At 38.2% G+C, this 24,310-nt stretch overlaps 1 pseudogene; it reads right to left on the bottom strand.

Moving 5' to 3' along the window:
* LOC149184837 (polyadenylate-binding protein RBP45-like) overlaps window positions 1–24,310 on the bottom strand; it is an 87,409-nt pseudogene that overhangs the window by 51,529 nt on the left and 11,570 nt on the right.

Below are 24,310 nucleotides of genomic sequence, written 5' to 3'. Positions count from 1 at the left end.
ACGTCTTCTAGGAGAAGGCTCTGTACTCGCAGGTGAAAGCCCACAAAGTCTACGGGACCGTCTGAGTGATCGATCAACCACTTTGAATTATTTAATAAGATCTACTTAAAGACTCAATAAATTTGAAAACTAGGCCGACTAGGAGCACAGAACACACACTAAAAATGTTGCTAAATAATTTAGCAGTCAAACAACTTCCAAGTATTTCCACTCCTGGTGATTAGGACCGGACACCAAAATACAAGAAAGTGAATAATAAGGGCCTTCCAGACATAGACTGGGGTAATTACACCCCAGGTCTACTAGCGAAGGTATGAGAGGAAGTTACGTTGACCTCCAAACAACAACCTTTGCCGGTGCAAACCCCCAAGCTTCATAGGGTGCCCTCCAGAAGTACCGCTGAAAGTGATGCAACATCGACCTCAGGTGCCACGGGATTCCCCTCCGTGGCCACCTATGTAGATCCCTAGGATAGGCAACTAAAGATACCAACTCATGTCAGAAGCCAGGTAGAACAGTCGTGAGGTAAGATCTGACAAGTAAGAGTGGGGGTACCTCTCGTCCTTATCTTCAAAAACCCTCATGCTTAACGCCCAGTCACGGAGCTTTCCCGATCTCCCTAAAGCTATTGGATTTTCACTCTTTATTCAGACTTCTACGTTTGACAATTTAGAGTGATCTTGGAGAGTTTACTTTCCTCTCGCCTAATCTAAGGCCCTAAATAACCTAAAACTTGTTGGTGTACTTATTGACAATATAAAAAGTTCTAGTTTATTTTATTAGCGCTTGATTTTAAGTGGTTGTTCTTTTTAAGTCAAAGGGACAATACGGAAGTGAAACTAATGGTGTTCGTTGATGCAAAAGAAATTAATGAAAAACTAACTTATATGCAATGCACTTGTTTGTTCTTCGATGAAAAGAAACTTCTAGTTAGGTTCTAAGAAACTTCTATTAAAGCAAAAACTTTTTTCCTTTTCTTTTCTTGTAACAGACTTCACACACAAAAACTAAAAAACTATTGATGCTCTAATGATGTGAAACTACCCTAATGCAAAGTGTACATGATGATGCAAAAAATCTAGATTACTCTAAAAAGAAAATGAAAGTAATTTGTTTTATAATCCAACTTAAGTGTTTTGAAAGGAATAAGAATTTTGAACACAAAATCTTTCCCAAAACAAGGAGGACTAAACAAAAAGATCCCAAATCACTCTCAAAAACCAAAAGAAACCAAACACAAATTCGGCAAAGAAAGCAAAAATAATGTTTTTTAAGGACTTTTCTTTAAAAAAAAAAGCAATAAAAGCAACTTTTCAAAAGTACTCAAAATGCTACCAAAGACTCAAAGATCAAAAGCAAATCACAAGGAAACTTTGCAAGTTGTCAATTCAACACGAATGAAAACTTAAAAAAATAGGTGTTTCAAGACGCACTAAATGATCCAAAAGCAGCAAAAAGAGGTTTGAGACACTGATCAAGAAATCAGGAAAAGCACACTTTCAAACTTGTCAACAAAAACTTTCGAAAAGCAAGAAGAAGTGAATGGCCACAAACTTAACGGGAAGCAAAGCAAGCAAACCATAAAAATGAAGTTTGACACAAAGATTGCAAGCAATATTTTGTTTCGCAAAACCAGAACAATCATCTTGCTTTGTGTGTTTAAACACAAATGATAACACTCACTGTAAAGCAAACCGAGACCAAAAACTCTTCAAAGCAGGAGAGAACTCAAGACAGTAGGCTCACTGAAAAACTAAAAAATGAAAATAGAAACTAACCACTCAGGAAGCACACAGGCCAAGAAACAAATCTTTCCAGATAAAAATACTTAAAAAAATCATGCAAAACAAATGTATACGTGATTGTGTCTTTACACAACTGCGTGTACATGCATTTTAGCCAAAAGAAACCCACATATACGCGGCTTCAGTTTAGAGAAACTTGTGTGTATACGCCTCTGTAACCCAAAAAAGGTGCATCTATAAAAGTTTACAAGAAAAAACAAAAATGAGGCATGATGAAAAGGATTAGACTTGAAGTTTGAGTTCCTACAGAAGCAGACAGTACAATCACAGCAAGCAAACTGAAAGCTGAGCCCTGATTGGCACTAAATAACCCAAACTAGGAACAACAAGATTGTTGTCCCCAGTGGAGTCGCCAATTCTGTTAAGGGATAAAGTCCCCTAGGGCTTTGGGTCAGAACCCTAGCAGAGCAAGAGTAATCTATAGCAAGAAACAAGCATATAACTCAGGAAAAATGCTTAAACGAGCAAACTATGCAAGGATGTACATACCCGGGGGTCCTTCGTTTGGGTAGTTCCAGCCAGGGTTCAAACCCTCTGCAACTCCTCACGATCTTTGAACCTGCAAAACAACCAATTCAAAGATGCACAACAACATATAGATAAAGCATTATAGTGAAATCAACTTTATAACATATAGTTAGATGGTTAGTTATACATTGAAATAGTCATTCATACATAAACCATAACAATAACATCAGATGCATGAACAAAGTTGATATCAAGAACAAGACAATGTTTCTTTTATTGCAGATAACTATAATCAAAACATAGAAAGAGTTCACCTGAGTCTTCCTCTTCCGACTCCAAGCAGAACCGTCCTCTGGGTCCATCCAGTCCCGGTCTTCAAAAGGCTCCTTCCATAACGAACACAAGGATATCTCCCACAAGTCAAAGGATATCAACTCTCAAGGAAACAAGGGTTTCATAAACTTGGGGAAGTGGTTGAAGCACAAGGATCTTCAAACTTGATCAAGGGATAATCTCAGTAGAGTAATTCTCTATTTTCTCTCTCCTCCTTAAGGCCTTCCCATTGAAGTCCTTTTATACTTCTCCCAAAGTAGTTTTTTAGTTGGGAAAATGTTGGGCCATGGGCACTAATAGGTAATCAACAGGTAAAAATTGTGATCTCCTCCCATAATTAAGGAAATTTATTTTTTTTAAGTGTTTTAAGACATATACGCAGGTTGGGTATATACTGACCCGCGTGTACACGCTTTTAATATAGAACAAAGTTGCGTACAAGGAGTAAAACACTGTTTTTATAAATATTTGGACCAAGTCTGGAAGGAGGGGTTTCCCTAGGCCATAAACCAAGCATCACAAAGACATAAGGTGACATTTGGAGCTATAACAAGTGCCACTATTCCTTGCTCAGATCTCAGGCTCTACCCTTTATATCTTCCTGAAAGACTGAAGGTACATTATTCACTAACTTCAAGATTCTCATGATTACCTTCACAATTAATTATTACAATAAGGGTTGTGTACAAGGACCTTTCCATGATTTGAATCAAAGATAAGCTTACAATGCTTTCAATGCATTACCTCTATTTCAATACAACATGCCCCTAGAATAGTAAAAAGAAAGACTGAAGGTACATTACTCACTAAAATTCTCATGATTATCTTTGCTATTAATTATTATAATATGGGTTGAATAGGGACCTTGAAATGAATACATTCATAGAGGTGTAGAGTAGAATCCTAACCATAGGTCATTTGGGTAACCACACAAAAATCATTAATAATAGAATCAACCTAAGTAGCTCACTGTATGTGCAAGTTGTTTCACAATGAAACCTTTTTCTTTGATCTATCTAATTTACACACAAGGAAAATCTCACAAATTTGACTTGTGGGTTGATAGGAACATCATGTATTGATAATATTTTACAATGACACACAACAATCCACTCTAGCTCATATCACCTACCTTCCTATGCAAGAGGATCTCCAGTCTAGCTCATATCACATAACTTCATACACAAGAGTATGCAATTTTCATGTGTTGGGTAACCTGTAAAGTTAACACTAATCCCGAAGGTAGATGATTGGATCCAAAGGATCTAGTAAAACATAATAGATGTAAGAGTATATCTCAGGAATCAACAAATAAGATGAAAGATGCAATGTCAGATATACAATAGCTTCATTAAACCCAATTTCTTACATCTTGTTTGAGAAGTTTGTAATACCAAACATTACCAACTGTTTCAACTCAATTTAGATAGGCACCCACCAAATAAGGTGGCATCCACTTGGCTATACTGACACAAAATACAAAAATAATATTGAAGCCTCCCATTTCCTTACATCTAGTTTGAGTAGTTTATAATACAAAACACTACTCAAGCATTGTTCCAGATACATCTATAGTAGCCAATTGTTTCAACTCAATTTAAATAGGCTAAGTTATATGACAAGACAACCACAACATAAAGGTGGCATCCACTTGACTATCCTTTACAGAAAATCCAAAAGATAGTCTCAAAGCCTCCAAACTGTAAATCAATCATTCATGACAACACGATACCTATGCCAACCATTTACCATGCCTGCCTACAAGATGCCTTGAATGTTTGAAAATATTTTCTAAAGATACAGAAGATGAAAAATAAAATGGACAATGAGAAATTGGGGGAAAAATCTTATATCATTCTATGATAAAACTTCAAAAAAAAGAATTGAACAGTAAAATTTCTATCAAAAATGAAGGAAACAACCATATTAAAATAGGAAATGGAGAAAGTGACTATATAAACAGGATTTTGGAAAAGGAAAGCTAACAAGGTGGACAAATCATGAATATACAAGAAAAAAATTGTTCAACAGTAGCATAAAATGCTACAAAAATGTCAAATGAATGACAAAATAACAGTTCATTACATAAACAATATAACTGACCTAAGTGAGGCCACCCACTAAAAGGATGCTTTTTCTGTGCTGAATTTTGTTCCAGGCCCCTAACAGAACAAAGCCTCTTGGCATCCTACTTTGAGACAACATCAGTTTTATAAGCTTTCATAACTTTGATGTCCAATTAAATTTTGCCCAATTTCAAAAAGGAAAGGAAAATAATTGGAAGGAAATGAATTTGCAGATCAACTAAAGCAACCACCATGGTTTCTCTTGAAGTAGTTAAAATATAAATTAATTCCAAAACTTCAAAAAGTTGGCTTGTATAGAACTCACTGTTGGGTTGTGTTATATTCCTTCCACGACTAGGCTACCTAGTTAACTGGGGGGCTAGAGGGGGGCTAGTGCCCCCCCTTCGTTGCGCTGATTGTGCAGTGGGGGGGTCACAGGGGGTTTGAGGGGGGTGGTTATCCCCCCTCTACAGGGTCTGGGGTAGTGCCCCAGGAAAATTTGTTTTTGGACCCTATATTAGGTGGGGCGAACCTACCTATGGTTTTGTGCATGGTTTTTGTACATGGTTTTGGGCGCAATGCTTTTCGGTCCATGGTATTGGATGCTTCAGAATGTATATATATTTATTGTAACATTGAAAAGAACATAATGAAAAATCAATATGGTAATCACAGTTTTGGGATCTAGGAGAAAATATCTATGTATATTTGTTTTATGTGTTATGATCTCGCTATTGTTTATTTTCTATTTTTAGAATTCGTATGTAGGTAATTTCTGTATGGGGTTAAAACCTACATTTGGTATCATAGTTATTTTGGCTTTAGGGGAACACCTTTGTTGATAAGGGGTTTCGCTCGGGCATGTGGTAGACCTTGCTCAGTGGGAGATCTGCGGGATCGATTCTGGTGGTGAAAGTAGATGGTGAGTAGTGGAAAGATAGAGATCGAGAAATTTAATGGTTAGAGTTTTGAGTTGTGGAAACTCAAGATGGGGGATCTGTTGGTGGATAAAGATCAATGGATCACGATAGATCAGGGTATTAAACTAATAGTAGTGTCCGATGAAGAATGGAATAAGTTGGATCAGAAGGAAAAGAGCACAATACGATTGTGTGTCTCAGATTCAGTATTGCTGAATGTATCAGGGGAAGCTATGTCGAAGGCTTTGTGGGACAAGTTAGGGACTTTATACCAATCTAAGTCTCTGGTCAGTAAATTGTTCCTATGAAAAAAGCTATATAACTTGAGGATGAAAGATGGAGACTCGGAGACAAAGAAATTGAACACATTTAATATTGTGGTAAGTCAGTTATTATTTGTTGATATTAAAATTTCAGATGAAGATAACTGCATCAATTTGTTGCGTTCTCTACCAGATTCGTGGGATAGTCTGGTTATTATGATAGGTAGCAATGTAACTGCCTTATAGTTTGATGAAATAATCTCATCCTTGCTGACAGAGGAGATGAGACGGAAAAATATGGAGAGCCAGAATGGTGATGCCTTATCTATATGAGAACGGTCCCAGAACATAAACAAAAACAAGTCATCGAGTGGGAGATCTAAAGCTAGAGGGAGATCTAAATCTCCAGGAAAACCTGTAAAGGTGTGCTAGAAATGCGGAAAGGAAGGGCACTACAAAAGGGATTTTAAATCTAAAGCTCGTGACAAAGGAAAGGGATCTGATGATTCTCCTTCCGTAGAGGCGAAAACCACCTCAGATGAAGGTCGGGATGTGTACCTGGCTTCTTCAAGTACACATGTAGATCATGAGGCATGGTTGATTGACTTAGGTGCATCCTTTCACTTCACAGTGGTTCTGGGAGTATTAGAAATATGATGGTGGTGATGTCTTCTTGGGGGATGACAAGAAGGCTAGAATCATTGTTCGTGGAAAATTCAAGTTGAAGTTGCAAGGTGGAAGGATTAGAACACTTCCAGATGTTCTGCATATTCCTGCATTATCCAGAAATCTGATTTCTGTAAGCAAACTGGATGATGCAGGTGTAAAAACAGTGTTCGAGAAAGATACCTGCAAGATGGTTCGAGGAGCACTCATACTGATGCGGGGAGTTCGGATTGGAACTCTATACAAGATGCAAGGTAGCACTACTTCCTGCAGAAGAGAGAAAGAGAAGGAGATGCTCTTGCTCACTTCCCCCGTGTACCATTGGGTGCAATAGTTCTGTGGTTCCTGAAAGTGGAGAAGAAAATCTAGTGGTCTCTAGAGAAAATACCATGCTATGGCATCAAAGGCTTGGACATATTGGAGAGAAGGGCCTTCGAATACTTCATGGTAAAGGTATGGTATAAGGTATGACTAATAGCTCTCTGGATTTTGATTTCTGTGAAAATTATGTATATGGGAAGTAGAATCAGGTGAGTTTCCCCTTTGGTGGTAAGAGGGCGAAACAGATATTAAGCTTTTGCATAGTCATATGTTTGGACCTGTGAAGGTTCCATCACTAGGTAAGTTTGTGTACTATGTATCATTTATAGATCACTTCTCAAGGAATACATGGATATATTTCCTCAAGAATAAATCTGGAGTCTTTGACAGGTTTAAAGAATTTAAGGCTCTGGTGGAAAACCAAACAGCGAAGAAGATAAAGGTGTTGAGGATAGATAATGATGGAGAGTTTTGCAAGAAGGAATTTGAAGAATTCTATAAGAAGTGTGGTATAGCATGACAGAAGTCTACACCATACACACTTGAGAAAAATGGAGTTGTAGAAAGAATGAACAAGACATTGATGGAAAGGGCAAGAAGCATGCTCAGTGGTGCTAGGTTAAGACAATAATTTTGGGCAAAGGCGGTGGAGACAGCGTGTTACCTAGTCAACATATCACCTTCATCAGTGTTGGAGGATAAGACTCCACAAGAGGTATGGACTGGTAAGAAACCCTCTCTTTCACATCTGAGGGTATTTGGATGTGATGAATATGTACATGTTCAAAAGGAGAAAAGAACAAAGTTGGATAATAAATCTAAAAAGTGCATCTTTATTGGGTATATGGATGGTTTAAAGGGTTATAAGCTTTGGAACCTAGGAACAAGGAAGGTTGTGTAAAATCGAGATGTGGTGTTCAGAGAGGTGAAAGAAGTAATTAAACATGAAGTACCAACAAAGGAACATGAGAAGATAGAGTTTGAGCTAAAGGAGGAAGAATCAGACTCTACAGAAGAAGAGGAATCTGAATATGAAGAGCCACAAACTCCGGTTGCAAGAAGATCAGTTCAGGAAAGAAGGTAGCGAGAAAGGTATAATCCATCTGCTTTCTGTTCAAATTTTTCTTTATCTATTACTGATGATGATCCTAGAACTGTGAAGGAAGCAATAGATTCAAAGGATGGAAAACTATGGAAAGAGGCCATGGTTGATGAAATGGCATCTTTGCACAAAAATGAGGCTTGGGATTTGGTGGAGTTGCTGGCTAGAAGGAAACCAATTGGCAGAAAATGGGTGTTCAAGAAGAAGACAAATGCAGAAGGAAAGTTGGAGAAATAAAAAGGTCGGTTGGTAGCAAAAGGTTATCCCCAGGTATTAGGAATTGATTTTGGTGATATTTTTTCTCTTGTTGCCAAGGTAGCTTCTATTAGATTAATTTTATCTGTTGCTGCTGCTTTTGATTTTGAGGTAGAACAGATGGATGTGAAGTCAAAATTTCTTCATGGGGATCTGGAAGAAGAGATCTACATGAAGCAACCTGAAGGCTTTGCGGTGAAGGGTAAGAAACCATAGGTATGCAAGTTAAAAAAGTCTCTGTATGGGTTAAAACAGTCACCAAGGATGTGGTATCAGAAATTTGATACATTTATATGGGGACTTGGCTTCACCAGAAGAAAAGCAAATCACTATGTGTATTTTAAATTAATTGGTGACCATGTTATTTATCTGGTCTTGTATGTTGATGATATGTTGCTGGTTGGAAATGACAAAGAAATTATCCAGGATTTGAAGACCCAATTGTCCTCCAAATTCAATATGAAAGATCTTGGTGCTGCAAACTATATTTTGGGCATGGAAATTAAAAGAGATCGGGTGAAGAGGAACCTCTAGTTAAACCAGAGGATGTATGTCGAGACAATACTACAGAGGTTTAATATGCAAGATAGTAAACTGGTGAAGGTTCCTATTCCTCTAGGTGTGAAGTTATCTATTGAATAGTTTCCCAAGACACAAGAAGAGGAAGAGGACATGTCCCGTGTTCCATATGCAAGTGCAGTCAGTAGCCTGATGTATGTGATGGTCTGTACTAGTCTAGACATTGCACATGCATTGGGAGTATTGAGCAGGTTTATGTCAAAACAATGGAAGGAGCACTGGACAATAGTGAAGTGGGTTTTTAGGTATTTGTGTGCCACTAGTGATTATGGTTTGTGCTACTGCAAGGAAGACCAGGATTGGAGATATGGATCAGAGAAGACCTACCAATGGGTATGTGTTTAACCTATTTGGAGGTGCATTCAGCTAGATGAGTAAGAAATAACTTGTAGTGGCACTATCAACTATAGAGGCAAAATACATGGCAGCCACTCATGCAAGCAAGGAAGCAATTTCATTGTAGAGATTGTGTTCAACTATGGGGTTAGTACAGGGAGCTATAAGGATAGACTGTGACAGCCAAAGTGAAATTTTCTTAGCAAAGAACCGTGCTTATCATTCAAAGACAAAGCACATTGATGTTCAATATCACTTTGTGAGGGATATGATATAAGACAAAAAGGTGTTGCTGGTAAAGGTGGACACTTTGAAGAATACTGCAGATGCATTGAAAAAATATGTGAGCTCTAAGAAGTTCTCTTGGTGTAGAGAAACAATGGGAGTTGTAGCACTGGATAAATGACTAAGCTCTCTTGTGGCCCCCTGTGGAAAGAAAACAACAAGTGGGAGAATGTTGGGTTGTGTTATATTCTTTCTACGACTAGCCTCCCTAGTTAACCGGGGGGTTAGAGGGGGGGTAGAGCCCCCCCTTCGTTGTGTCGATTGCGCAACGGGGGGGGGGGGGGGGGGGGTCATAGAGGGTTTGACGGGACCAGTTAGCCCCCCTTTATGGGGTCCGGCGCAGCGCCTCGGGGAAATTTTGTTTTGGACCCTATATTAGGTGGGGCAAACCTACCTATGGTTTTGTGCATGGTTTTCGCACATGGTTTTGGGTGCGATGGTTTTTGGTCCATGGTATTGGATGCTTCAACATGTATATGTATATATATATATATATATATATATATATATATATATATATATATATATATATATATATATATATATATATATATATATATATATATATATATATATATATATATATATATATATATATATATATATATATATATATATATATATATATATATATATATATATATATATATATATATATGTATTGTAGCATTGAAAGGAACATAATGAAAAATAAATCTGGTAGTCCTAGTTTTGGGATCCAGAAGAAAATCTCTGTGTATATATGTTTTATGTGTTATTCTCTCGCTATTGTTTATTTTCTGTTTTTAGAATTCGTATACAGGTAATTTCTATACGGGGTTAAAACCTACACTCACTAGTTTTAAAAACGTCACACATCACCTAACCAAATTCTAGTGTAATTTAAAAAAACTCGTAATGGGGTATAATGGATTCAAAGATAACTGGAATTAGGAATATACAAAAAAGCAACTGCAATACTAACCAACTACTAATTTAGAAAGGAAAGTACTCAATACATAGACTAGAGCCTAAAGCTACACAGCGCAGAGGAAAGAAAAAGCAGATCTTATCCATATCAATGGAAAATATGAATTTTTCCAACCAACACAACCATTATTCACCATTCTAGCATCTGCTACCAAACTAATAAAATATTCAAAAAATCAATACATTTATGTATACATTTTCACAACTTACGTTTAGGATATGGTTGTTGAAAAATTGTGGTCTTCTTTGTTGTGGCAGGACCTATTCACATAGGTATTGAGGAAAAAAACACCCCATTCATCTTTGTCATAGCCCGAACTTGTTCATTCTCATCCCCAAACCTTACAAACCCATATCCCTTTGAACGACCTCTAACCCTATCAGTAACAACCTTGGCTCCTTTTACAGTTTGGTATCTAGTTTAGAATATCTCTTGCAACAAATAGTCTGACACATTAGATGCCAAATCTCCAACAAATATAGGATAATCAGGTCCAATCTCAGGTCGCTTTTCTCCAATGCCAAAGGTTTCCCAATTTATCCTATAAAATTTTCTAGTGTTGAGCATCTGTGCACCATTGTAAGTTTGCAAAGCTCTCTCATCTCCTGCGTGGCTTGCAAACTCCACAAAGCCATAACCCTCTGATTGTCCAGTCTATTTATTGTGAATCATTTTAATAGAAACAACTTGCCATTGACAACATGAATATGATCAAAACAACTATGTATCCTCTTGAGCACTAGAGAAGGTATGTTATTATCATTTATTTTTTCTTCTTTTCTTTAAAACTCATAACCTCTTTACATCATGAACTAGGTAGATGACAAGAAATTATGATAAAATCTAGAAGATTTGTATGCAATGTGAAATAACTAATAATTACCCTTTTCTTATGCAGAAAAAGGAGAAAACGGAAGATTGTTGTCCCAAAGGAAAAGACAAGACAAAGTTAACTGTTGTCCCTTTGATAGGGAACCGCATGCAAACAAGGTGATCCAAATTGGAGCGTATCAGCCAGGAAAAGGAAAAGGAGATACCAAATCGGCGTAAGAGAACAAGAGGATAACTGAGAACTAATAGTTTGGTGAATCCCTCAGGATCCTTTGATCCTGAGGGATCGCTACCTTAATGATTTTTTGTATCGTTGATATCTCCGCTCGGCTGTTATAAGAAGGGGCAGCACTGCTAGCTCGGGGGACGAACTGTTGTTGTTTTTATGAAATTCTCCTTTGTATTTGAAACTTTGATCATCGACTCTCTTTGAAGAGTGATTCACTATAACTCTGTTTTGATGTTTTAATATATAAATCTAGTTGTCGTTCCATCTTTGATTTTGGAGTAATCTTAAGCAGTGTGTCCCTGGAGGCTAAGGGCTCGACCCTGGTGGATCACTTGCTCCTATACCATTATTTACGATTCGTGTGTGGTTTTATCTTTTCTATTCGCTCCATTTGGTAATCTGACGTGCCTTGCTATTTTACATATCGATTTTGTTATATTTCGTTTACACTTGACCAAGTAATGTTATTCTCTGCAATAGGAATGCTATGCTATTCATTCTAACTTTGTATCGCATCGTTGTTCCTTTAACCATTGATATAACATTGCTGCTCTTTACAAATTACCACTGTTGTTCGATTACAGAGTAACAGTGCTGTATATTCATAAATCGGTATTACTGTATTTATCTATGGTTTACGCTTAAACGTGATTGTTGTTCATTTGGGATTGTTGTTCCATCATGATCACAATTGTTGTTTCTTTATAACTGTGATTCATACTTGTTGTATCGAAGCCCAGATTACTGTTCCTTTCAATATTAAGCATGTCGTGTGTAATATTTGACCTGGTTTGCTGTACATTTATATTTGATTCAAGTTGTTGTTCTATATTTCATTTCTGTTAGTTTGCCATTCTATTTCTGTTTGCTGTTCAATTCATCTTTAAAGTAAGGATTGTTACTTAATTCCTGTAGGATATAATTACTGTTGAATTCATTTCTGTAGGTTAAGGTTTTGTTGTTCAATCCTGTTAATAAGATTAGTTGCTGTTCCATTTCCTGTCATTTGAATTATCATTGCTTTGGTGTGCAGAACGATCTGAGACTGTAGTGAACATTGACATATGTTGTCTAGTTCCCAGATTGATGATCTTTTCCTTGATTGCCTTTTAATTGCATCAGTTTACAGAGGGAAGAGTTACCATTACTGTACCCTTGACTGATAAATTGCTATAGCTTTCTGAATGCATGATTTGAGTTTTAAGTTTCTTTTTGTAAGTAGATTTTATTCCAAGCATCTGTTTACTCTTGTATTTAGAGAACTATACTACTAGCATTACTCTGACAAATGACCGCCTCAAACTGAGTACACTCTTTGAGATAAAAAATCGTTCCTGGATTGACAATTAATGTAGGGTAAATAGAGGTGAAAAAGACCCTTTTTACTGCTCAACATTTTGGCGCCATTGTTGGGGAAGAGTGTAGCCATTTGTTTCTTTTCCAGAGTAGTGTAAGAACCTGCTAGGAGAGAATTGGGTTTTAAAAACGGAAGGTAAGAACTTACATACGGAGCATGTAATAGCCCTGCTCCCCTACCTACTTTCCTGCAGATTTGTTGCTATTTTTTTTGGGTAGAAATTAGCATTTGATTTGTGTGCATGACTAAGTAGAAAAATCCTGAAAAGAATCCCAAACCACTACCCAAGTCTGATAAAGCTAAGGGGTTGGTGACCCTTGGCCAATCAACCTTTATAGACGAAATCCTTAAGAAAGCAGAATCTCAGCCTTCAGTAAGACCTAGGAAAGTTGCTTCTAGACAACCTACTAGTTCCCTTCAGGCCACAGGATCACCATCTGTAGCCTTTGCTGAGGCACATAGTCAAACCGAAGAGCAAGATTTTCAAGAAATTGATAATTCTAGCCGAATATCATTGCAAGAAGGGAATCTTAGCAACCTCTCTGAAGGGAGAGGAGAAATAGGGGAAACTGAAGAACCAAGATCTCCTCTTGGGATAATTCAGCCATTAAGTAGCCCAGATAAGGGAAATGCTGTAAAAATCATTCATAATGAAGTTGAAGAACCTCAAGAATCAGAATCCCCCCAGACATTAGGCGCTATCATCATCCCAGATGAAGGAAGCGTTGTTAAGGCCATTCCTGTTGAATCCATTCCCCCTCGCTAGCCTAGGAATACCCTCCTAGACATCCCAAAATATTATTGGCACATATTTGACCAAATGGCCTAGAGCCAGCCAAACACTCAAACCTCTACACTACAATATCCCATTGTGGATACTGCAGCTAATGCACCTATGAAAGCAATCAGCATATCCCTACATTTCATCAGAAGATCTGAATGCATTCTTGTTTAAATTTGATGTGCTGTGTAGAGGATATGACTATACCACCGATCCCTAGAAACTGAAATTGTTTCCCTCTACATTAGAAGGGGTTGCTTTAAGATGGTTTATGGGATTGGGTGGTGGTGTTATAAATAACTAGGATCAAATGAAAGATGCTTTTCTAAAAAAATATCAGGACTATTGCAGGTCTAAAGAGTTAAAAGATAAAATATTTCAGATGGTAGCTAGACCGAATGAAACATTAGAAGAGTATGTTGAATGTTTTCAGTATAATCTTCAAAGATCTCCTTATGCATCATTACCCTTACCTGATAATGTATTAAAAACAACATTAATTAGAGGAATGAATGAACAATGGATTGAAACACTAAATATTATGGGAAAAGGAGATTTTTATTAGGAAAATTTTGCTAACATTATTGATTTATGTATCAAAAGTTCAAGAGGCAGCACAAGAATAAAACCAGCAGAACATGACAGGTTTACAAGAGACAACAAGATCTCTTTAGAAGGAGTAACTCGTGCAAAAATTGGAAATTTATTCGAAAATTTCAAAACTGACATATTGGGGACTCTGACAACATAACTTGATATTATGCAGGCCAAGCAGAAATAAGTAGAGGTAGAACAGAATTTGGCAATCTTATGTCCCAGATGCAGAAAGAAACACAGCCACGAAGAGTGTCCATTAGATTCAGTTCAAGTTTGCACCATTTTTACAGAAGACCATTCTACAGAGAGATGTCCCTCACTTCCTGGATTGAAAGCAGTATACAAGGAAGCAGAATAAGACCAGAACCGGTGTACCTACTCAATCAACGTCGTCAATGGCAGCCGCGACAATCAGGTATGTTCCCCAATCCAGCTTCTTCTTTTCAGCCTCCACAATATCATGCTCAGCAATATAATACAATGTGGCAAAATCAACCTCCCTTCTCAAATTGGTCACAACAACCATTTCCTTCATCATCACCATGGCCGAATCAAGCAAGTCAACCCAATTGGCCAAATTTTCCCTATACCCCACCATATTGGCAAAACAATGTATATCTAGCACAATGGTCCCCTCCTACTTCATAGAGTCAAGCCTGGCAGACAAACTGGCAAAGACCAATGAATTAGCCAGTAGGAACCATTCCGCTCCCTCAACCTACACTGCCAGCATTACAACAAAACCCCCAGTCTAACTTAAGACCGCAACTCTTGGCCCAACCCAACCCTAATCCAAGTAATAGACCGGTTCAATCTATCCAAATAATTGAAACATTAGAACTAGAAACCAATCTAAAAGAATGTAATGACCTTCAATTAAGATCTGGGTGCTTAATAGAAACAGAGGGAGATAGAATTGCTCAAGTTGAAAATCAGTTACCTATATAACAACCACCACAAGAAGAGGATGTGATCAGACAACAAACTCATGATCAAGCAACCACATCTTCTCCCCCATTCCTAGAACGATTAATTATACCTCGACCTATACAACATCCTGATTTTGACATTCTGGGAGAACTTAAAAATCTGTACATAAAAATCCCACTCCTCCAAGCCATCCAAGACATCCCAATATATGCAAAGACCATCAAAGAGCTATGTATAAAAAAACCAAGGAGGAGAATAACAAATAACCCAACAGTCCAAGTAGTTGGCACCTTATCTGACCTATTATCAGGAAAAGAAACACTCATTAAATATGAAGACCCAGGAAATCCAATAGTAACAGTACAAATCAATGGACAAACCTTTTCAAATGCCTTAGTTGATTTAGGGGCTACAATTAATATCCTAACAACTACCACTTGTCAAAAATTGGGCATTACATCAGTAGAACCGACTTCCACTTTATTAGAACTGGTTGACTGATCCGTGGTTAGGCCAGAAGGCACACTACATGATGTCATGGTATCCATTGATTCCTGGGAGTATCCTGCCGACTTTCTGATAATAAACCCCAAAAACCGACTTGATGGACATCCATTGATTTTAGGCAGACCTTGGCTTGCAACTGCTAACGCTTATATTGGCTGCCGACAAGGCAGTATGACCATAACTAGAGGGGCTAATATCAAGAATCTAGCCTTATATCCTCCAGCCCAGCCAAGTGTCACAATAATAAGAACTAACAAACATCCTATATCATACCTCACTGAAAATATTATATCCCCATTAACCATAGAAGATGCCCTCGATTTCAAAGATCAAACAGAGGATGATGTCATTAACAACTTTATTAGCCAAGCTGAATCTAGATCCCACATACAATGTCACATGATAGAAGCAACATTTGATAATGAACTAGAAGAAGATCCTCTCAAAGACACTCATGAACAAACAATACCTACTACCTCTATGTCAAATAGAAAAATAGTAGAAATTGAGCCAGGAAAAACTTTAAACATTAATGGAAACCTGACTCCCGAACAAGAAGAGAAGCTAATCCAACTACTAAGAAAATACAAAGAAGCATTTGCATGGGATTATCCTGACATGAAAGGAATCGATCCCCAGTTATGTACACACCACATTTACACAGAAAAGGATGCAAGACCTGTTCGCCAACCACAAAGGAGACTTAACCCTCATCTAAAAGACATTGTAAAAGCTGAACTTCAAAAACTTTTAGATGTGAACTTCATTTACCCTATCTCCGATAGCAAATGGGTCTCTCCACTTGTAGTGGTGCCAAAGAAGAATGGAAAGTGGAGGATTTTTGTAGATTACAGAGAGCTAAATAAAGCAACACAAAAAGACCACTTTCCCCTTCCATTCATTGACCAGGTATTAGATACTTTAGCAGGAAAGAAATTATTTTCTTTCTTGGATGGCTTCAATGGATACAATCAAATTCAGATTACCCCTGAAGACCAAGACAAAACTACTTTTACCTGTCCTTAGGGAACATTTTCCTACAGAGTTTTACCCTTTGGCCTATGCAATGCCCCTGCCACATTTCAAAGGGCTATCCTCAGCATCTTTTAAAATTTGATAAATGAAGGGCTTGAAGTATACATCGATGATTTTACACCATACGGAGATGATTTCGACCCAGCATTGGACACACCAGAAAAAGTGTTGCAGCGATGCATTGCCACCAGGCTCTGTTTGAGCCATGAAAAATACTATATGATGATGACTGAAGGACTTATTTTAGGCCATTATATCTCAGTAGCTGGAATACAGGTAGATCTGTCTAAAATTCAAAGTATTTTGTTAATACCTACTCCTACCACTTAGACAGAGGTACGCCGTTTTCTTGGATTTTCTGGTTATTATAGAAGATTTATAGAACATTTTTCTCATATTGCTGCACCTTTATATGCACTAACAGGGAATGTTGACTTTGTTTGGACAAATAAATGTGACTGTGCTTTTGAGGATCTGAAAAAGCTTGTGTCAACAGCCCCAGTGCTCAGAGGTCCAAACTGGGACCTACCATTTCAAATTTCATCAGATGCTTCAGACACAGCTATTGGAGCAGTCCTTGGGCAGGAAGAAGATAAAAAACCATATGCAATTTATTATATTAGCAAGAATTTATCTCCTACTGAATTGAACTATATTGTTACTGAAAAGGAATTTTTAGCTGTAATACATGTTGTCAATAAATTTAGGCATTATATCACTGGATATCCTGTTATCTTATATACAGATCACTCTGCCATAAAATATTTAGCAAATAAATCAATCACAAATGGTAGAGTAACCAGATGGATGATTTTGTTGCAAGAATTCGATATCACAATAAAGGACTCACCTGGAAAAGAAAATCTTGTAGTTGATTTTCTCTCACGAATGCCAAAACCAGTGGAAGCAGTAGCGGTCAAAGATCAATTTCCAGATGAACATTTGTTCGCTATCATTGTTAAAACACCCTGGTATGCTGATGTTGCGAATTATTTAGCAGTAGGAAAATTACCAAAACATCTAACCCCCAATGAACGAAAGCAGATTGTCTAGCCTAGTACTCGATTTTCTTGGATTGGGGGCCACCTGTTTCATACAAGGGAAGATATGCACATCAGGAGATGCGTCCGTGAAGATGAAATTTTTGACATTTTGAAAGCTTTTCATGATGGACCATGTGGCGGACATTTTGCATATCAGAAAACTGGTCACAAGGTGCTGCAAACAGGGTATTATTGGCCCACGATCTTCAAAGATGCAAAGAAGTTAGTTCAAGCTTGTGACAACTGCCAAAGAGCAGGACACCTTGGACAGTCTGACGAAATGCCCCTGAACCCATAGCTAGTCATTGAACCATTCAAACGATGGGCCCTAGATTTTGTTGGTCTAATTAACCCATCATCAAACTAGAAAACATATATTTTGGTAGCAACAGAATATGTCACCAAATGGGTTGAAGCAGAGGCATTGCCAAGAGCTATAGAGGATTCTGTCATACAGTTCCTGTTCCACATATTTGTGTGATATGGCCTCCCAAGAGATATAATTACGGATGGAGGACCATAGTTTGCTGGTAATAAAATTTCTGCAACACTAAAAAACTATCATATTCAGCATAAAATTACTACTCCATACCACCCATAGGCAAATGGTCAAGTAGAAAGCACGAATAAAATAATAGAAGCAATACTGACAAAAACCATTGCGTCACACAGACACGATTGGGCTACAAGATTGCTGGAAGCCTTGTGGGCATATAGAACAACATGGAGAAGTACTACCGGTTATTCACCATACCAGCTAGTATTTGGAAAGGAACCCATCTTTCCAATAGAATTCGAAATACAGACACTGCGAACAACACAAGAAGTCGGTCTAGATTTAAACGAGGCCCAGATTAATAGATTATAGCAGATCAATGAGCTAGATGAAATCAAGCTCTCTACCCTTCAACATACTGCGTTGATCCAACAACAGTGAGCCAAATGGCATGACGCCCTCATTAAAAAGAAAGTCTTCTGCGAAGGAGATTGGGCAGTCCTATATGATTCCAACTTTCAGGATTTTCTGGGGAAACTTCAGACTCGCTGGCTGGGACCATACAAAATCCAGAAGGTACATGATAATGGCACCATTACTCTAACCACCATTGATGGATCCGGACATACCTTTAAGGCAAATGGCCACCGAGTTCGATTATACTGCAAACCACTTACTCGGGAATCCTTCTACCAGCAACTTCGTGAAGACTCCGACATGCAGATTCTAGTTGAGGAAGAGAAATCTTCCTCACCTTTGGTTCATTAAGTGATTTGATTGCTCTTACATTCTGTACATAATTCCTTTGTTTTGTTAGTATAAATTACTTTCTGTACATATTTTTGCATTTATGTAACGTTTGCACTTTGCTGTTCCTTTTGGGAAGGAACAACATTTTCACCACCTTGCTGTTCCTTTTTGAGGAAATAACACTTCTGCACTTTGCTATTCCTTTCGGAACGAACAGTATTTTCACGATTCTGCTATTCCTTTTTCAAGGAATAGCACCTCTGCATTTTGTTGTCCCTTTCCGAAGGAACAGCAGTTCCACTATTTTGCCATTACTTTTCGAAGGAACAATACTTTTGCATTCTGCTGTTCCTTTCAGAAGGAACAACATTTTCGCCGGTTTGCTGTTCCTTTTCGGAAGGAACAACACTTGCATTTTTTTTTTGTTCCTTTTCCGAAGAAACGACACTTGCATTTTCTGTTGTTCCTTTTTCCAAAGGAACAACATTTTCGTTTTTTGCTATTCCTTTTCCCGAAGGAAAAGCACTTTCGACTTTTGCTATTCCTTTTTTCGAAGGAATAACACTTTTGTTTTCTGTTGCTCCTTTTTCCGAAGGAACAACACCTTCGTTTTTTTTGCTGTTCCTTTTTCCGAAGGAACAACACTTTCGTTTTCTGTTGTCCCTTTTCCGAAGGAACAACACTTGCATTTTCTGCTATTCCTTTTCCGAAGGAATAGCACTTGCATTTTCTGCTGTTATTTTTCCGAAGGAACAACACTTTTGTTTTCTTTTGTTCCTTTCCGAAGGAACAACACCTTCATTTTTCTGTTGTTCTCTTTTGAAAGGACAACATTTTCGCATTTTTCTTTTTTTGCTTGCACTTGTTTTCTTTGTTGTTCCAATTAAAGGACAACTGTTGTTCCTCTTAATGCACAGTAGTTTCGAGTATTTTTCTTCCTTTTGCTTGCGATTTTGTGCATAGTACCTGTTTTATCTTTTTCTTCTTTGTGTGTTTTATCATTTAGATCATTTTTGAAGCACAACTATACACCTATGCAATGAATACAAAAACTAGAGGATACTGAAATCAACAAATTACATAAAATCGTTATCTTTACAAGAAATTTCTTTGAATTGATAAGAGAAAAGAGGAAAGGACACAACTATTGATCACCTTGTTGTCATTATTCTACTAATACTGATATGATTGGTTATCTTTATCATGATGGTTCTTTCTAAATTCCCATAATCCTCTTTGATCATTATTAAGGAATAAGAACAAAGGGTATATTTTTCTATTGAGATGTTAAGACTTCTTCCACCATCCCTACTCTTAAGGAGTGTTGAACCACCCTTTGTGTATAAATAGGAAAAGTACTTTATAAAAGAAAAAAACAGAGAAAAATGTTTATATGATTTGCTAACATGGTTTGTCAGATGAAGGATAAGGGGTCTCATCAAGAGCCAGCCTACCATGTTCATAGGGAAGAAAGTGAAGTGGAATTCCCACTATGGCCACCACACCAGGGATATGATCCAAGAAGCACATCAGAAAAAATAAAAGAGTCCTTGGAATAGGAGGTCTCATCACGAGCCGGCCTACCCACCTTTCACTCCTTCCTAGTGAATGGCATTATGATTTATCTGGTTACCAAGCTAGCATAATGGCCTCCATTCTGACATTGCACAACACTTTCCTAAGCATACACAAAGGATCATGGTTCCATGGGTGAAATAAACAACTCTATCAAGGTTATGGACACCTGTGGGAAACAGAGCTCTGTTGATGGTATTGAAGTCACATTCCTTATACACCAATAGCAATTATAAAACCCTTCTTCTTCTTATATCTTTGTAATCGGTCAAATGAGATTATGTACATAATTCCTCCAAACCTTTAATACATGAAAATCTATTACAATCAATTATGACGGAAAAAGTTGATAATGACTACATCAGACCTTTTGTGCACGTCAGCTGTCCTATCCTCCAAATCTCGCATCATATCATGACATTCTCTTATTTATTAAGCGATTCTATTATACACCTCGATTTTGGCAATCTGCTCGTTCTTGTAAACATGGCATCTCGGTATACGTTGTTCCTTTATGACTCTGTACCATGGCAGTTCAGCACACCACTCCCTCATTTGACGGCCGAGGATGACCTATCACATTGCAGGGGGGGAGCAGGTGACCTCATAATTTGCTGGCATACGTGTCAGACTATCATTTGGAGAATTCTCACTCGGGAATAGCAAGGCTTAATGGTATATTGTTTTCCAATTTGCATGGCTTGTTGTTCCAAAGCTATTTTCGTGTTATGCTCTGCAACAATTAGAAGTAATTTGAAATTTGAACAAGCTTGCTTTTTCATCATTTTCTCTATGTTTCCTAACAGCTTGAACAGCCTGCTATTCCATTGCCATCTCTTCATTTTTTACAGTGTGCTAAGCATGGGAGGAAGATCAATTCGTAGAGAACCACAGGTGTTGATAGTCTCTAATGCTACACGAGAAATCCTAACAAGGGCAGGATGGATAGTTTATCTCAATTGTCTACAACAATCCAATGAGACCGTGGCAATTGAATTTTTGCAGAACTTGCAAGAACATCACTCCATGGTAAGAGGGAGATAGATAGCAGTCACCGATGACATAATTGCAGAGGTCTCAGGACTGCCAGCCACTGGACCTGTGTGGACTTTGAAGAAGGAGAGACTGTGAAACGTCATAAAAATCTTCCAAGATGAAGGCCAGAACCTGACTGTAAGAGGAAAGGGAGTTCTACCAGCAGCATTAGGAGAGCCGTGGGCAGAATTGGCAAGAATCATCTAGAGTTACATCACTTGTGAAGGCAGGAAAGACGTGGTAAGACCACACCACCTTAAACTTTTAGCCGTATTAAAACAAAAATGCACTGTGAATTTGCCTGCGTTTTTAAATTCTTTATTACACGATGTTGCCCAAAGCATGAAGAAATCTCACCACGTAGAATCGGTAGTAAGTCACCATGGGTTGATACGACTGATAGTTAGCTATAGTCTTTCTCGGCAACAAAGCAGTTGGGAAGAACTGATCTTCACAATAGACGGGAGACTAGCTTTGCCAGCCCCAAAATGAAAACATGCTGCCAGTACATTGAATAGACCACTGAAACGAAGGAAATCCGTTAGATTGGCATGGATCAGAGGGAGGCTAGAAAATTCCCAAGGGAACACCAGTCAACCAGTGGAGATAGATGATTCAAGGGACGAGCAACTCCCACAATTGGAAGGAGAGGAGAATGAAAAAGAATTGGAGGAAAGCAATGAAGGAGAAACAAAGGAAGAGATCGAGCAATCTGGGTAGGCGGAAGAAGAAACAGAGCAACATGAAGAAAGCCCATTGCAAAATCCGTTGCAAGAGGATGAATTGGCCCAAATTCTAGCCAATATGGGCGAATATGCTCAACCTCTTAGCCCACTAAACCTCCACACTGAAGAAGAATTGAAGGAGCACTCTGTTCATGATAAGAGTGCATCCGAAGAATTGTGTGATGAGGAAGAAGAAGAAGAGAATCACTCCGGCCATGATAAAAGTATATCCAGAGATAAAAGTGATGAAGATAAAGAAGAGGAACAATCTGTTCCTAGTGAGAATACACCGGAAGAATTTCATGAAGAAGAAGGGGTGGAAGAAGAAGTTACCCAGGAGATAGCAGAACAAGCTAGGGTTTCTACCCCTGAACAACCCGATCAGCAGAACAATGAGGAAGCACCCCAAGAAGAAAATCAGGAAATTGGTCAAGGCGAAAGTCCAGGCCCGAGTAAGCGAACGGTTGTTCCTTCCAAGAAAACAGAAGAAATCAAAAGATTACAAAAAGAACAACAAAGACTGCTTAACGTGATAGCACGACTTTGACAACAAATCAGGGTTTTGAAAATGGGGAAGAAAGCAAAAAGGACCTCGGTGGTAAAGCATGCAACCACTCCGGTGAAACCCCTTAAGAAAAAGATTAAGAGGACTCAAGTCCAGCCTGTCATTCAAAACCAAAAGGAACAGCATTCGGTTGTTGCCCATGTCGAAGTACAAACAGATAACATATCAGCCTGTGACAAAGAAGTTCAGACAGAGGCACAGTCCTCTGAGGAAATTCAAACCATAAATACAGGACGATGCAATAAGAAGATTCAAGTAAACCTCCCGCTTACAACTACTATGTGGGATAGTGACCCGAGGACAGTAACTCTGTGAAAGGATTTGGTGCAAGCCCAACAAACAATAGAGAAACTTACAGAACAAACTGTCTCTCGAGAAAAGTATGAGAAATTACAACAGCAGCTAAGGAATGTAAACTTATCCGAAATCCAGGCCTCTGAAGGATGGTGAAAGGAAGAAGAAAGAGTAAAAAAGGTAACTCATAGACTATATGTAGTCATCAAACAAATGGATACCTTATGCTCTTTGTATACTGACGTCCTAGCGTGCAGAGCACCTGTTAGGAATTATTCTTTGTTTTTAATGGAAAGATATTTGCAATTGAAAATTAAAGCTGTTAAAGCAGGAGCCCCTATAGAAATAAATGCTACTGATGACTTCAAAAATTGTTGTAAGCACTATGGGGTGAAGGTTCAGAGATTATTATGTGAATTCTATTTGCACAACCTTGTGTTAGATCAAGAAACAGAGCAAAATTCCATCCCTTTCGTTGGGGATGTCCAATTGTAGGCATTCATTTCTTTTGGTGTTAATCAAATAAAATGGATTAAAGCCTACAATGCCTTTCAAAGACAAGACAATGGATTAGAATTATGGGTGAGAGCTGAGCCTAGAGACCCATTGCAGTTATGGAATAAACATAGGAACCTAATGAGGACTCCGGGCGTGATTGAGGCATTAGGACCTATTAATACAGAAATCAATCGGCAAGGGATAGAATACTTCTCTACCATCAAGGACCTTGCCATTGCAGCTACCAAATTATGATATCAGACTTCTAATCTGAACCTCCAACACAGGGAACCGTTTAACTATGAGAACTTTAAGCTAGCTGCTGATCGCTTGGGTCTCTATGGTGACCTTATTTTGAGAGAAGGCCCATCTTGGTTAGGCCATAGGTTCCGAAGTCCGGTCATTTGGCACCCTGCACCAGGATACCAAGCCTTATATGAAATGCCTGAGGTTCAGACATGACATCTTTTTGAGCACCTAGCTAGGCATCATGGCTGTAGACCACCTCATGAGATCCCATCTCCAATTGACTCCCCCACTACCTTGCATGTCAACTACAATGTTTTCATGAGGACATGAAAAAGAGTAAGCAGGGGAGTGTGTTGAGCACTAGAGAAGGTATGTTATTATCATTTATTTTGTCTTCTTTTCTTTAAAACTCATAACCTCTTTACATCATGAACTAGGTAGATG

This window comes from Pinus tabuliformis, chromosome 3_2, assembly GCF_031772625.1.
Source record: "Pinus tabuliformis cultivar Carrire ecotype Pingquan chromosome 3_2, CPIR1, whole genome shotgun sequence".
Taxonomy (NCBI): domain Eukaryota; kingdom Viridiplantae; phylum Streptophyta; class Pinopsida; order Pinales; family Pinaceae; genus Pinus; species Pinus tabuliformis.
This window is presented reverse-complemented; position numbering and strand designations above follow the sequence as displayed.